Source organism: Rana temporaria, chromosome 2 (genome assembly GCF_905171775.1).
Source record: "Rana temporaria chromosome 2, aRanTem1.1, whole genome shotgun sequence".
In the NCBI taxonomy this organism is placed as follows: Eukaryota; Metazoa; Chordata; class Amphibia; order Anura; family Ranidae; genus Rana; species Rana temporaria.
The window spans coordinates 37,668,523-37,684,076 of NC_053490.1; the positions used below are offsets into that span (position 1 = coordinate 37,668,523).

General features: G+C 44.2%; 1 protein-coding gene across 2 annotated transcripts in view; it reads left to right on the plus strand.

Moving 5' to 3' along the window:
* PRSS23 (serine protease 23) overlaps window positions 1–15,554 on the plus strand; it is a 115,770-nt gene that overhangs the window by 11,900 nt on the left and 88,316 nt on the right. Inside the window, exon 1 of one of the 2 annotated variants that reach the window (XM_040340097.1) lies at window positions 3,155–3,457. The exons of the other annotated variant lie outside the window; for it this stretch is intronic. The gene's annotated coding sequence lies outside the window, so the exon portion shown is untranslated. Of the gene's footprint in view, window positions 1–3,154; window positions 3,458–15,554 lie in introns of those variants that run through there. 2 annotated transcript variants of the gene reach the window in all.

The window sequence follows — 15,554 nt, forward strand, 5'->3', positions numbered from 1 at the left end:
CATGGCGGGGGTGTGTCTGTCCTTAGTATACTTTGTGTTACAAGGCGTCCCTCTTTGTTATCTCAGAAAGTTGGAAGGTATGCAGAAATGATTTACAGTATCTCACGAAAGGAAGTACACCCCTCACATGTTTGTGAATATTTTATTGTATCTTTTTATGTGACAACACTGAAGAAATGACACTTTGCTACAATGTAAAGTAGTGAGTGTACAGCTTGTATAACAGTGTATAATTTGCTGTCCCCTATAAATAACTCAACACACAGCCATTAATGTCTAAACCGCTGGCAACAAAAGTAAGTAAACCCCTAAGTGAAAATATCCAAATTGGGCCCAAAGTGTAAATATTTTGTGTGGCCACTATTATTTTCCAGCACTGCATTAACCCTCTTGGGCATGAAGTTCCCCAGAGCTTCACAGGTTGCCACTGGAGTCCTCTTCCCCTCCTCCATGATGACATCACAGAGCTGGTGGATGTTAGAGACCTTGCGCTCCCCCACCTTCCGTTTGAGGACGCCCCACAGATGATCAATAGGGTTTAGGTCTGGAGACATGCTTGGCCAGACCATCACCTTTACCCTCAGCTTCTTTAGCAAGGCAGTGGTCATCTTGGAGGTGTGTTTGCAGCTCAGTCTCTGAAGGGAGAGGATCATGCTCTGCTTCAGTATGTCACAGTACATGTTGGCATTCATGGTTCCCTCAATGAACTGTATCTCCCCAGTGCCGGCAGCACTCATGCAGCCCCAGACCATGACACTCCCACCACCATGCTTGACTGTAGGCAACACAATTGTCTTTGTACTCCTCACCTGGTTGCCGCCACATGCTTGACACCATCTGAACCAAATACGTTTACCTCGGTCTCATCAGACCACAGGACATGGTTCCAGTAATCCATGTCCTTAGTCTGCTTGTCTTCAGAAAACTGTTTGCAGGCTTGCTTGTGTATCATATTTAGAAGAGGCTCCCTTCTGGGATGACAGCCGTGCAGACCAATTTGATGCAGGGTGCAGCGTATGGTCTGAGCACTGACAGGCTGACCCCCCACCCCTTCAACCTCTGCAGCAATGCTGGCAGCACTCATAAGTCTATTTCCCAAAGACAACCTCTGGATATGACTCTGAGCACGTGCACTCAATTTCTTTGGTTGACCATGGTGAGGCCTGTTCTGGGTGGAACCTGTCCTGTTAAATCACTGTATGGTCTTGGCCACCCTGCTGCAGCTCAGTTTCAGGGTCTTGGCAATCTTCTTATAGCCTAGGCCATCTTTATGTAGAGCAACAATTCTTTTTTTCAGATCCTCAGAGAGTTCTTTGCCATGTTGAACTTCCAGTGACCAGTATGAGAGAGTGAGAGCGGTAACACTAACGAGTCACATGACACTGGGGAGGGAAAATGGTTAATTGTGCCCAATTTGGACATTTTCACTTAGGGGTGTACTCACTTTTGTTGCCAGTAGTTTAGACATGAATGGTAAGCCCTTGTGGTGGGGGGACAGCACCTCTGTAAGGGAGGACTTTTCATTTTCCCGGAGTTCAGCATGTCAAATCGGCGGCAATTGCCGGCAATGGCACCGTCCTAATCGGTCTGTACTACTTTTTGCAATTTCGGCCCACGATTTACATTGACATCTGTGCAGAAACCTGCACAGATGTCTGTCATCGCGGTCGAAATTGGGACTGACAAGCGTGAGTGACTCCCGCAACCCTGTGTGAACTTGGGCTAAAATGCAAATCAATTTAGAACTTTTTTGAATTGAGTTTTTCTGGATATTTTTGTTCTGTCTCTACCATTAAAATTATAGACTGATCATTTCTTTGTCAGTGGGAAAATGTACAAAATCAGCAGGGGGTCAAATACTGTATTTCCCTCACTGTATGGGCATAGCTCACATGTGAATGCTGCATTTTTCTGCCCTGCAAACATGCAAAAAAGGCATGCAAACGCACTGAAACACATTACAGTGCACATCGAGGCCCAAGGAAAGAAAGAAAGGACTGTACTGAAACAGTAAAACGCATCAAACGCACCGTAATGCACTGCAATGCATACAAAATGCATCAAAATTGCACCGCACGCCAGTTCAGTGAAAAAGAACCCCGAGAAATAATAATAAAAAAAAACATCTGGAATGATTCTGGAAACGCATCAAAAACACACTGGATTGCGCCAAAAACACGTTAAAAAACGTGCATGCAAAAATGCATCCAGAACGGATCTAAAGTGCGTTTTTGTGGTGTATACCAGTCCCAAGTGCCGGTTCACACCACATGCAGTTCAGTTGGTTCCTTTTCTGTATCAAAAATGCATGGAAAGAAGGCAACATGGTTTCCAATTACATAGTTTACACCAGTGCAGTCAAATTCCAGGGCTTTCCAGGTCCAGAAAAAAAGTAGAACATGCTACATTTTTCCTGCACTGGACTGTACTGTAAAATGCATAAAAAACGCACCGGAATGCACTGGAACTCATCAAAAATACATCATAAGCGCACGAGACCTCCGTACAGTGCCGAAAAACAGGAAAAAAGAAGAAAAAAATAACTTGGAATGCATCAAAAGCGCATTTGGAACATGTCAAAAATGCGTAAAACCCGCGCATTCAGAAATGCATCGGGAAAGGATCTGGAGTGCGTTTTTGTGGTGTGAACCAGCCCTAAAATGCATATCAATGCACCAGAATGCATAAAAAATGCACCAGACCCCAGTACAGTGAGGGAAAAATAGGAGAAAAAAAAGCCCCTAGAAAGCATCCGGAAACGCATAAAAAAGGCACTGCGACACATTAAAAGTGTGCATGCAGAAACGCATTCCAAGATGCATTTGTAGTGTGTTTTTGTGGTGTGAAATAGGCCAAAATGCATGTTAAACGCACGTTAAACACAACACACAAAAAAAAACGCACTGCACAGATGTGAATCGACCCTTCCAGTGACGCGTAGATTTTATCGCATTCCTGGGGTTCAGTTTTTACCTTCTCTTCTCTATCCAGCATAATCATTTATTTTTTTAAGTAAAAACTATTGATACATTTTATTTCTAGCCAGTTGCTTTCCATAGATTCTCCAGTGCCCCTTGCAGGTGGTGCCATCAGCCAGCCCCCTTCTCCTGGCACTCCCAGTCCATGTAGTATTCTGGGAGAGGCTCCCATAGACTTCCCATTCTCAGTCCTATTGTAGTCCCAGGCTGAGAAGCAGAGAGTCAGATCCCAGGCAGAGAGAGCAGAGGTGTCGGGACTCCCTCTGCTGTTCTGGGTGGGAGGGATCACGTGGCTCTCTGCTGACTTTTCTCCGCACAACTTTCCCTGGAGTTGTCAGATCTGCTCGGAGAGGGTCAGGGGGACACCTGCACTGAGGACTGCTCTATGGGGACACCAACACTGTGATATCCCACCAGGGAGACATGATCCAGCCTGTCCTGCTGGGATCCAAGCTCTGAGCTCTGTCTGCACACCTCTGGTAAGATCTCCTGATTCATGGGTTACACACTTCTCTGCTCCAAGGATTCTGTGAATTAGAAAAGAAATGGCAGTTGCAGATCCTGTGCCATAGACAGACTAAGCTGCTGTGCTGGGGAACTACAAGTCTCAGCATACCCTGACAGCCAGCTGTATCTGATGTGATTTTTTTTGTGTGTTTAATCTTGATGAGCACTATGCATCCTTTCTGGAAATATAAAAGTCCATGACATTTAATGACATCCCATTGACTAATTCGTGGTTGCATTCACAACTGAGCGTAGCGATTTATTAGCGTTTTTATTGAGAGTTTTTGAGCGTTTTTAGAAGACTATTACAAGCGTTTTATTAGCGTATTACAAGCGTTTTTATTAGCGTATTACAAGCCTTTTACAGCTTTTTGTTTAGCCAATGTAAAGCACTAGGGGGAGAAGACGGAGAGGAAATTAGGGGTGGAGAGCAGAAAAGCCTAGTAAAACGCTCACATCGGGCATTTCTATAGAGGTGTATGGAGCCAACAACACTTATACAGGGGGTCCCCGACTTACGAACGGGCTAGGGACTGTAGATTTGTTCTTAAGTTGAAAATGTTCGTAAGTCGGAACAGCATGCGCAGAACGGCAATTACGTCATTTTCTGATGTTCCGTCATATGTTAAAAGGGGCCATTGAAATGACTTGGATTTGGCTTGTTGAGCGTTTTAGAGCTTCAAGCAGCACATCGCTCAGGTGTGAATGGACGCAGCTCACTTGGAGGCACTGTCCTGCGACCAAATCCCCTCTGTCACTCAGTTCTGATGTATAGACATCTGTAACAGTTCATCAAGTGATGTTTTTTAATGTCTGTCCCTGGATTTATTCTTGAGGACCACTAAGTATCCCTTCTAGATTATAGAAATTCTTGGCATTTGATGACAATGACATATTAATAAAGGACGAAACTCATTTGGAGGGACTGTTCTTCTTTTGGGACCAAATCCCCTCAGTTCTGATGTAGAGACATCTGTAAAAGTTCATGATATGATGTTTTTTAATGATTGTGCCTGGATTTAATCTTGATGAGCGCTAAGTATCCCTTGTACATTATGGAAGGTCTTGACATTTAATGACATCCCATTGACTAATATATTAATAAAGGACAGAGCTCACTTGGAGGGGTTGCCCCTCTTTTGGGACCAAATTCCTTCTGTCCCTCAGTTCTGATGTATGGAGATCCAGAAAAGTTCATGATGTGACATTTGTTAAGACTGTCCCTGGATTCAATTTTGAGGACCACTAAGTATCCCTTCTAGATTATAGAAATTCTTGGCATTTGATGACAATGACATATTAATAAAGGACGGAACTCATTTGGAGGGACTGTTCTTCTTCTGGGACCAAATCCCCTCAATTCTGATGTATAGACATCTGTAAAAGTTCATGATATGATGTTTTTTAATGATTGTGCCTGGATTTAATCTTGATGAACACTGGGTATTCCTTGTAGATTATGGAAGGTCTTGACATTTAATGACATCCCATTGACTAATATAATAATAATAATTAAATATTGAGGACCACTAAGTATCCCTTCTGGATTATAGAAAATCTTGGCATTTAATGACAATGACATTAATAAAAGACTGAACTTTTTTGGAGGGACTGTTCTTTTTTGGGGACCAAATTCCCTCTGTCCCTCAGTCCTGTTGTATAGAGATCCAGAAAAGTTCATGATGTGACATTTTTTAAGACTGTCCCTGGATTAAATATTGAGGACCACTAAGTATCCCTTCTATATTATAGAAATTCTTGGCATTTGATGACAATGACATATTAATAAAGGACGAAACTCATTTGGGAGGGACTGTTCTTCTTTTGGGACCAAATTCCCTCTGTCCCTCAGTTCTGTTGTATAGAGATCCAGAAAAGTTCATGATGTGACATTTTTTAAGACTGTCCCTGGATTTTATTTTAATTAATGACATATTAATAAAGGATGGAACTCATTTGTCCCTCCGTTCTGATAAAGAAAAGTTCATGATGTGAACTTTGTTAATAATTGTGCCTGGATTTAATCTTGATGAGTACTAAATATTCTTTCTGGATTATAGAAGATCTTGACATTTATCATATTGACTAAAATATTAATAAAGGAACTCATTTAGAAGGGCTTTCCTTCTTTTGAGACCAAATCCTCTCTGCTCTTCAGTTCTGATGTGTAGACATTTACACAAATGAGTAATATTTACTTTCTAAAGTGTTATGCCGCGTACACACGATCATTTTTCGGCATGAAAAAAACGTTGTTTTTAAAAAATGTCATTTTAAATGATCGTGTGGGGGCTTCACATCATTTTTCAGGTTATGAAAAACGACAAAAAAAAAAAATTCGAACATGCTGCATTTTTTAACGTAGTTTTAAACAATGTCGTTTTTCGGGTTGTAAAAAATTATCGTGTGTGGGCTAAAACGATGTTAAAAACCTGCGCATGCTCAGAAGCAAGTTATGAGACGGGAGCGCTCGTTCTGGTAAATCTACCATTCATAATGGAGTAAGCACATTCATTACGCTGTAACAGACAAAAAAGCGCAAATCGTCTTTTACTAACAAGGAATCAGCTAAAGCAGCCCAAAGGCGAATGGAACTTCCCCTTTAGAGTGCCGTCGTACGTGATGTACGTCACCGCGCTTTTCTAGATCATTTTTTAAAAACGATGGTGTGTGGGCAACGTCGTTTTAATGATGAAGTTGGAAAAACTTCGTTTTTTTTTCAACATGCTGAAAAACAACGTGAGATACGCTGATTCACGAACGTACTTGCGCCCGGCGCATAAATATACGCGGTTTACGTAAGTCGTACGTCCAGCGTAAAGTTATTCCCCATCTATGAGGCGCAACTCATGTAAAGGTATGGACCAGGGAACAGCCGTCGTATTTTACGTCGTTTACGTAGTAGTACGTGAATAGGGCTGGGCGTAAGGTTACGTTAACGTCGTAGGCAGTGATTCAACGTATCTTAGGGAGTATTTTCGACGTGATTCTGAGCATGTGCACTGGGATGCGTCCACGGGACGGCGCATGTGCCGTTCGTTCGGCCCATCATTTGCATGGGGTCACGCTTCATTTAAATGGATCACGCCCACTTCCACCTACTTTGAATTAGGCTGACTTACGCCTACGAATTTACGTTACGCCGGCGCAACGTTGGGAGCATTTGCTTTGTGAATTCCATGCTTGCCTCTCTGCGTTGCGTCGGCGTAGCGTAAAAGAGATATGCTACAGCGGCATATACTGTATATGCGCCGATGTATGTGAATCCGGGCCATAGAGTTTATAGGTGGCCGTCCTTGTGATTTCAAAAAGTTGGAAGGTATGCAGGAAGGATTTATATTTAGAATTTTACATTTCCTATAATAAAAGTGTATGTATAGCCAAAACTTTTCTTTTATGTCATTTTGGATAGAGCAGTGGTCTCCAAACTGCGGCCCAGGGGCCAGATGCGGCCCTTTGCTTGCTTTTATCTGGCCCTTGGGGAACTATTTCATTCACTAATACCAACAATGGTGCATTGGTTCTCCTACTGACACCAACAATGGGGCCCAATGACATTAACATTGGGTCACAATTCTTCCCAATGAAACCAACGATGGGACACAATTCCTCACAGCGACACCAAGGATAGGGCACAATTCCTTACAATGACACCAATGATAGGGGACAATTCCTCACAATGACACCAACAATGGGACCCAATGACGGGGCACAATTACTCCCACTGAAACAAACAATGGGGTGTTCATTTTTCCCACTGATGTCAGGACCTTTTCGACTCCCACTGACCACTGTCCAGCCCTCGTAAACTCTGAAGGACAGTAAACTGGCCCTTTGCTTAGAAAGTTTGGAGACCCCCTGGAATAGAGGAAGGAGGGGTTCAATTCAGGTTATTGTTTGCCGGGGAGATTTTCTTACACTTTCTGTCTTGGAGATACAGTGAGAGGCAATCTCCCCTAAGTGAGGGGAATTCCCATTTTATGCCCCGTACACACGATCGAAAAATCCGACAAGAAAAGTCAGATGTGAGCTTTAGGACGGAAATTCCGACCGTGTGTATGCTCCATCGGACTTTTGCTGTCGGAATTTACCCCAACAAAAGATTGAGAGCTGGTTCCCAAATTTTCCGATGAAAAAAATTCCTTTCGGAAAATCTGATCGTCTGTAGCAATTCCAACGCTCAAAATTCTGAAGCATGCTTGGAAACAATTCGATGCATGCATTGAACTTCATGTTCTGACAGTCTAAAGTTCAGAGAACTTTTGTGTGACCATGTGTATGCAAGCCAAGTTTGAGCAGAATTCCATCGGAAAAACCATCCAAGGATTTTCCGACTGAAAATCTGATCGTGTGTACACGGCATTAGGCTTTGTTTACACTTGGGGGACTTGTCATGCAACTTTGAACATCAAAGTTGCATGACATATCGTTCCCCACGTTTTCCAGTGATACCCATTCATATATGTGCGACTTAAAGTTGCAGCAACTTCAAAGTAGTTCATGCACTACTTTGGTCTGACTTTCAACTTGAGGGCCATAGATGATGTCCTAGCGGACGAAACACGTCGGGAGGACTCCATTGTTGCCACATTTTATACAAAGCGCTTGAATATCATCACAAATGTAAGTGCTCTGACTTCATTAAACTTTTGATATGTAATATAGAGTTATGCTATGTGGCAGTTTTTTTCTTCTATTATATGACACAACCCTTCTACATCTATTTGGGATTCCCTGGACCATCATTTCTATGAGACAACCCACTAGGAAGTCACCTTTCCCTGAGATTCTCTCTATCCTGCTGGTGTTTGTCATCTCTGGCACAGCATCCTGAAGTCCATAGGATCGCCCAGATTACATTGTGGTTCCACCACGCAAGCCTTTTTGACCCATTGAACGTAGGTTCTCTAGGGTCCATACATTCTGGTAAGCCTTTTACCTGTGGGGTGGTTTCCTTCACTTCATCACTTCTTCACTTGCACAGATCTGCATGGTTTGAAGTCGTCACCGTATTTTGAACTTTAGCGTAAAATGAAGGATGGATGGCCGCACTCCAAACCAAACAGGTTGTCTTTATTTAAACGAACAGCAAAAACATACCGGATCACAGCAACAGAAACAGGAGGATAACCGACGTTTCGCACTGACTTAGTGCTTATTCATGGCTGAATTTTGTTGAACTTTGTCAACACGGAAGTTTGATCACTCTAAGGACAGATAGGGCCAGATTCACGTATCTTAGACAGGCAAGTGCAGTATTCACAAAGCACTTGCTCCGTAAGTTGTGGCGGCGTAGCGTAAATTGGCCGTCGTAAGGCCACGTAATTCAAATTTGGAAGAGGTGGGCGTGTTGTATTAAAATGATCCGCATGCTCAGTATCACGTCAAATTTTCTCCCTAAATTACACCGGCTCAATGCTTAGTCGACGTGAACGTAACCTACGCCCATCCCTATTCACGTACGACTTACGCAAACGACGTAAAATACGACGCTGTTTCCGACATCCATACCTTAACATGACTTGCCCCTGCTTTTTGAGGGGTAAAGTTACGCCGGTCGTACGCCTTATGTAAACAGCGTATATTAATACGCCGGGCGCAAGTACATTCATGAATCGGCGCATCTAGCTCATTTGCATATTCAACACGGAAATATACAGAAGCGCCCCTAGTGGCCAGTGGAAATATGCACCTAAGATACGACGGCGTAAGAGACTTACGTCAGTCGTATCTTAGACAAATGCTGGCGTATCTGATTCTTTGAATCAGGCGCCGAGATACAACGCCTCACATTCGGACTTACGACGGCGTACATGGAGATACGCCATCGTAAGTCCTTTGTGAATCTGGCCCATAGTCTTTGCATTTTTGCACCTGTTTTGGATTTCCTGCATATAGACTTTCATAGTGTGCTTATGGGAACATTTCTATTTATTTTGTTCACTATCAATATTTGAGCACTTTATTTATCAAGTTTATTATTTATATTTATATTATTTATTAATTCATTTATATATTTTGATTAGCGCTACAATTTTTTTGTTTCCAACTTGAAGGCAATAGACTTCAATTTTAACCCTAAGAAGTTGCTTGAAGGTCGTATCAGGTTCACACTGATCCCAAATGGAAGTCGTACGTCTTCTGATCCAACTTTGCCCTGCGACTTCAGGTCCGACTTCCATGTGACTTCAATGAATGGGATCCGATTTTGGGATGATTGCCACTTGTACTTTGACCAATCAAAACCTGACCTGTCACCAACCTGAATGCATAATCCACTGTTTCGCAAAAATTATAATAAATGCACACAGAGCATTGCAACTGTAATCAGTGTGTTATGGGTGAAATGCGTAGGCTCCTGCATCGTCTACATCCGAGCTGCAGGTCTGTACAGTCTGTTCTTTTATCAGGTCTATTCTTTTATCAGGCTGGAGGAAGTAAACAATGGACTACAAGCATTTTGACATCACTGCACTTGTGCCGGCGAGATTTGTGCGTCCCTCTGCCATGGTGGCCAACTTGTAGTCTTCCATTCACAGATTTCGTGGCTTTACAGCCAAAAGGACATTGTACCAGCTCTGGCGGTCAGTAAGAAGAATGCCTCCCTTACAGGTAAATAAAATGATCATTGATGTCAGTGATTACTTATCTGAGGGGTGGAAATGACTCGTGGCTCCATGAATCCCATTGCAAACTCTGGAGGAACCATGCTTGAGCAAGGCTGGTACACCCTCGCAATTGTTTTTAATTCTGTCTTTTTTCGAAGGATAGACTGAATGAAAATGTCAATACATGTGATTTTTAACCGTAATTCACAGCGTATTTTGGCGAGCATATATGCAAGTCTAATTAAAAGTTACATACAGTTTTTATCGGCGTATACCGCGCACTTTTTCCCCCTGAAAATAGGGGGAAAATCAAGGGTGCGCGCTATACGCCGATAGTGTACCTTCGGCTCGGAGGGGAAGGAGGGGGACGAGCGCTGCCAAGTGCCACTGAGCGCCGCCGGAATTCACGAGCCGTCTCTCCTGTTTACTCGGCTCTAACGTCACACACACAGTCCCGCTTCCACCACCGGCATTGGACCAGTGTTCTATCAATCACAGGAGCTGGTCCAATGCCGATGGCGGAGGCGGGACTGTGTATGTGACTGCCGCCGAATGAACAGGATGAGCAGGAGATGACGGCTCAGTGATTCCCTTACTCCACGAGAGAAGGTGAGGCTGCAAATGGGCACATAGGCTGCATCTAGGCAAATCAAACTTAGGGGCACATAGACTGGAGCTAGGCACATAGGCTGCATTTAGGCACATATTAGGCTGCATTGAGGCTGCAGATGGACACTGACCACAAAATTAAAAAAAAAAACATTTTTTTCCTGAAACTTCCCTCTGAAATTGGGGTGTGCGTTATACGCCGATAAATACGGTAAATACAAACTGATGGAAAACCAATACTTGTGTAGTTGCTTGTCAGCTTGACAACTGTACACCTCAATTATGGGAAGTGTTACAAATAGCCATTTCCATGTGGCTTTTATGTATAGCTTCATTCACTAGGCTGTTAAAAAATAAATAAAAAAGCATATACAAGATATACAAGTTTTTTTTTTTTGTATTACGGATCTGAATGCAGCTGCATTGTTTTCAAAGGGTCCTTTCACAGAGGTGCATAAATATGCACTGCATTCCTATCTATAACACAGAATCCTCAAATCTGCACCTGTACGTGCTTATGCATATAAACACATGTATAAGCATTTGAAAATGTGTAAATTAAGTGAAAACAAAAGAATAAAATAAATTATCATTATGTATTCATACACATTCTTACGTGTTTAAACGCATCCATACACAAGTACAGTGCTCAAAAAAAAAAAATGAAAGGGACACTTTTTAATCAGAGTATAGCATCAAGTTAAAGCGGTTCTCCACCCTAAAGTGGAGTCCCGCTGATCGGAACCCTCCCCCCCTCCGGTGTCACATTTGACACCTTTCAGGGGGGAGGGGGGTGCAGATACCTGTCTAAAGACAGGTATTTGCACCCACTTCCGGCCCAGCATTCGGGCAAAAGACGGGCATTCCGTCACTTCCCGTCACCCCCCCCGTTGTGTGCTGGGAACACTCGGCTCCCAGCACACAGCGGGAGCCAATCGGCGGGCGCGGCGCAACTCGCGCATGCGCCGTAGGGAACCAGGCAGTGAAGCCGCAGCGCTTCACTTCCTGGTTCCCTCAGCGTGGATGGCGGGGGGAGCAGCAGAGAGACGAGCGATCGCTCGTGCTCTGCTGCGATCGGCGCTGGACTCCAGGACAGGTAAGTGTCCTAATATTAAAAGTCAGCAGCTGCAGTATTTGTAGCTGCTGGCTTTTAATATGTTTTTCCCATGGCACATCCGCTTTAATGAAACTCCTAGGATATTGATCTGGTCAGTTAGGTAGCAGAGGGGGTTGTTAATCAGTTTCAGCTGCTTTGGTGTTCATGAAATTAACAACAGGTGCACTAGATAGGCAACAATGAGACGACCTCCAAAACAGGAATGGTTTTACAGGTCGAGGCCACTGATTTTTTTTTTCTCTACTCATCTTTTCTGACTGTTTTTCACTAGTTTTGCATTTGGCTAGGGTCAGTGTTACTACTGGTAGCACGAGGCGATACTTGGACCCTATAGAGCAGTGGTCATCAACCCTGTCCTTAGGACCCACTAACAGGCCAGATTTTATGTATTGCCTTGGAGAGATGCAGACTAGAATACTGCAATAACTGAGCAGCAAATTATATCACCTGTGATGTATTTCAGTTATCTTGCAAACCTGGCCTGTTAGTGGGCCCTGAGGACAGGGTTGATGAACATCGCTATAGAGGTTGCACAGGCAGTCCAACTCCTCCAGGATAGCACATCAATACGTGTCATTGCCAGAAGGTTTTCTGTGTCTCCCAGCACAGTCTCAAGAGCATGGAGGAGATTCCAGGAGACAGGCAGTTACTCTAGGAGAGCTGGACAGAGCCGTAGAAAGTCCTTAACCCATCAGCAGGACCGGTATCTGCTCCTTCGTGCAAGGAGGAACAGGATAAGCACTGCCAGAGCCCTACAAAAATGACCTCCAGCAGGCCACTGGTGTGAGTGTCTCTGACCAAACAATCAGAAACAGACTTCATGGGGGTGGCCTGAGGGCCCGACGTCCTCTAGTGTGCTCTGTGCTCACTGCAGGACACTGTGGAGCTCGATTGACATTTGCCATTGAACACCAGAATTGGCAGGTCCGCCACTGGCACCCTGTGCTTTTGACAGATGAGAGCAGGTTCACCCTGAGCATATGTGACAGACGTGAAAGGGTCTGGAGAAGCCGCGGAGAACTTTATGCTGCCTGTAACATCGTTCAGCATGACTGGTTTGGTGGTGGGTCAGTGATGGTCTGGGGAGGCATATCCATGGAGGGACGCACAGACCTCTACAGGCTACACAATGGCACCCTGACATTAGGTATCGGGATGAAATCCTTGGACCCATTGTCAGACCCTACACTGGTGCAGTGGGTCCTGGGTTCCTCCTGGTGCACAACAATGCCCGGCCTCATGTGACGAGAGCATGAGCCAGTTCCTGGAGGATGAAGAAATTGATACCATTGAATGGCCCCCACGCTCACCTGACCTAAATCCAAAAGAACACCTCTGGGACATTATGTTTCGGTCCATCTGACGCCACCTCAGTCTGTTCAGGAGCTCAGTGATGCTCTGGTCCAGATCTGGGAGGAAATACCCCAGGACACTATCCGTCGTCTCTTTAGGAGCATTCCCTGATGTTGTCAGGCATGCATACAAGCAATTTGGGGCCATTCAAACTACTGAGGACCATTTTGAGTTGTTGCAATGAAATTTCAGCAAAATGGACTAGCTTGTTGCATAATTTTTGCACTTTGATATTCGGGATGTCTTTGAATTCAGCTCTCTGTAGGTGGATAATTTTCATTTCCATCAAATGATGTGCCATCTTTCCTTCCTAACACATTACCCCGTCCATACCAGTATAGATTCTAACACATTACCCAGTCCATACCAGTATAGATTCTAAGACATTACCCAGTCCATACCAGTATAGATATCCAGCATGAGATTTTTCCCCATTGAGATCTGATGTGTTTTCAAAGTGTTCCTTTAATTTTGTTGAGCCGTGTATTTTACTGATCATTATATAGGAACTTTTCTCCTAGAAAAAACATTTAATAACATCAGTAAAATTTGCTTCTCGTTAAAATCTTCAGTTCATTGCCTCCTTCAGAGACGCTGTATACTTGTTACGGTGCTGTAAGAGTTAACAGCCCCCATTGCCAGTCTATAAAAATTATGCCTCTCACCTGCCCCTTTTCTTTTCACCATTAACTGAGCTTCTGTAACTATTATCACACAATGCATTGTATTCTGTGAATGGAAGAGGAGTGGATGAATGACAGGATCTTCACTGCCCATTCACAGAACGCTGTGCATTACCCATTACATACTAAACTTTAGTTCAGTTTTAAGGGTCAGGTTCAGGTTCAGGTTAAGTATTTGGTTGAAGGATTAGGGGCCAAGTTGGATTGAGGGTTTAGCCCGAGAACTAGGTGTTAGTGATAGAGGTTATGTTGACTTTAGGGGTTAGGCATTAGAGTTAACGCAAATCGCTTGTCTGCCAGTGATTTACCTTAACGCCTAACCCAAAATGTCAACATAACCACTAACCTTGACAAGGTAGAGAGAGAAAATAACCGCTCAGCAGTCTTCAAAGAACCTCCTCACTGGAACCAAACCATGGGTGCCGGCAATGCAATAGTGCAAAGATACGAAGGAAGCTTGGACAGCCGCACTCCAAAAATGTTCTTTTAATTAAGATCGATCACAAAACGAACCTGCCACAGCAAAAAGATTGGAACAAAAGCTAATGTTTCGCACTGTAGCTTCAGTGCTTAGTCCTTATGTGCAGTGCTACCTATGTGGGCTGCAGGAAGGGCACTGAATCAAGAGTGGCACGTCCCTAGAAGAATTTGTGATAAATCATTGATACAAATTGATTCATCAGCAAATGTTGATAATGCGTTGTCACAAATAAAGCAAATGTTACCAGACACTGATTACTCCATTGAAGAATTGGAAAGCCTTTATTGACGTTAAACATGGCACTTTGGCGAATGCCGGTGGGTCTTTACATTTTACAAATATACCCCTATGTTGAATTCACTGGCCCAGATTCAAGAAGCACTTGCGCCCGCGCAACCATAGGTTGCGCGGCGCAAGTGCTTACTTGCTCCGGTGTAACGAGTGCTCCTGATTCAGGAACCTCGTTACACCGAATGCAGCCTAGGATGTGACAAACATAAGCCTCCTTATGCCTTCACATCTCAGGCTGCATTCTTGCGTTGGCCGCTAGGGGGCGCGGCCTTTGTGATCGGCGTGTAGTATGCAAATTGCATACTACCACCGATTCACAAAAGTTGCGCGGGCCCTTCTCACGCAAGGTACGGAGTTTCCGTACGGCGCCTTTAGCATAAGGTTGCTCCTGCTATAGCAGGCGCAGCCAATGCTAAAGTATAGCTGCGCCTCCCGCTCGCGACGTTCGAATTTCACGTCGTTTACGTAAGTGAACCGTGAATGGCGCTGGACGCCATTCATGTTCACTTACAAGCAAATGACGTCCTTGCGACGTCATTTGCCGCAATGCACGTCGGGAAAGTTTCCCGACGGAGCATGCGCTGTTCGCTCGGCGCGGGAGCGCGCCTAATTTAAATGATTCCCGCCCCCGGCGGGATCATTTACATTAGGCAGCCTTGCGCCCGGCTGCTTAGCATATTGCCCGCGCAATTTACAGAGCAACTGCTCCGTGAATCGCGGGCAAAGCGCAATATTTGCGTGGGCGCAGAGAAAAAAATTTGCTCTTTGCCCACGCAAATATTGCGCGATTCTACTTGAATCTGGGCCACTGTTTTTGCTTTATAGAGTTTAATATTTGCCTCCAAGCTCATCGAACGCCTTGTCCATGACCGAATGAGTTGCTACCTCACGGACAACAACCTTCTCGACCCCCTACAGTCCGGCTTC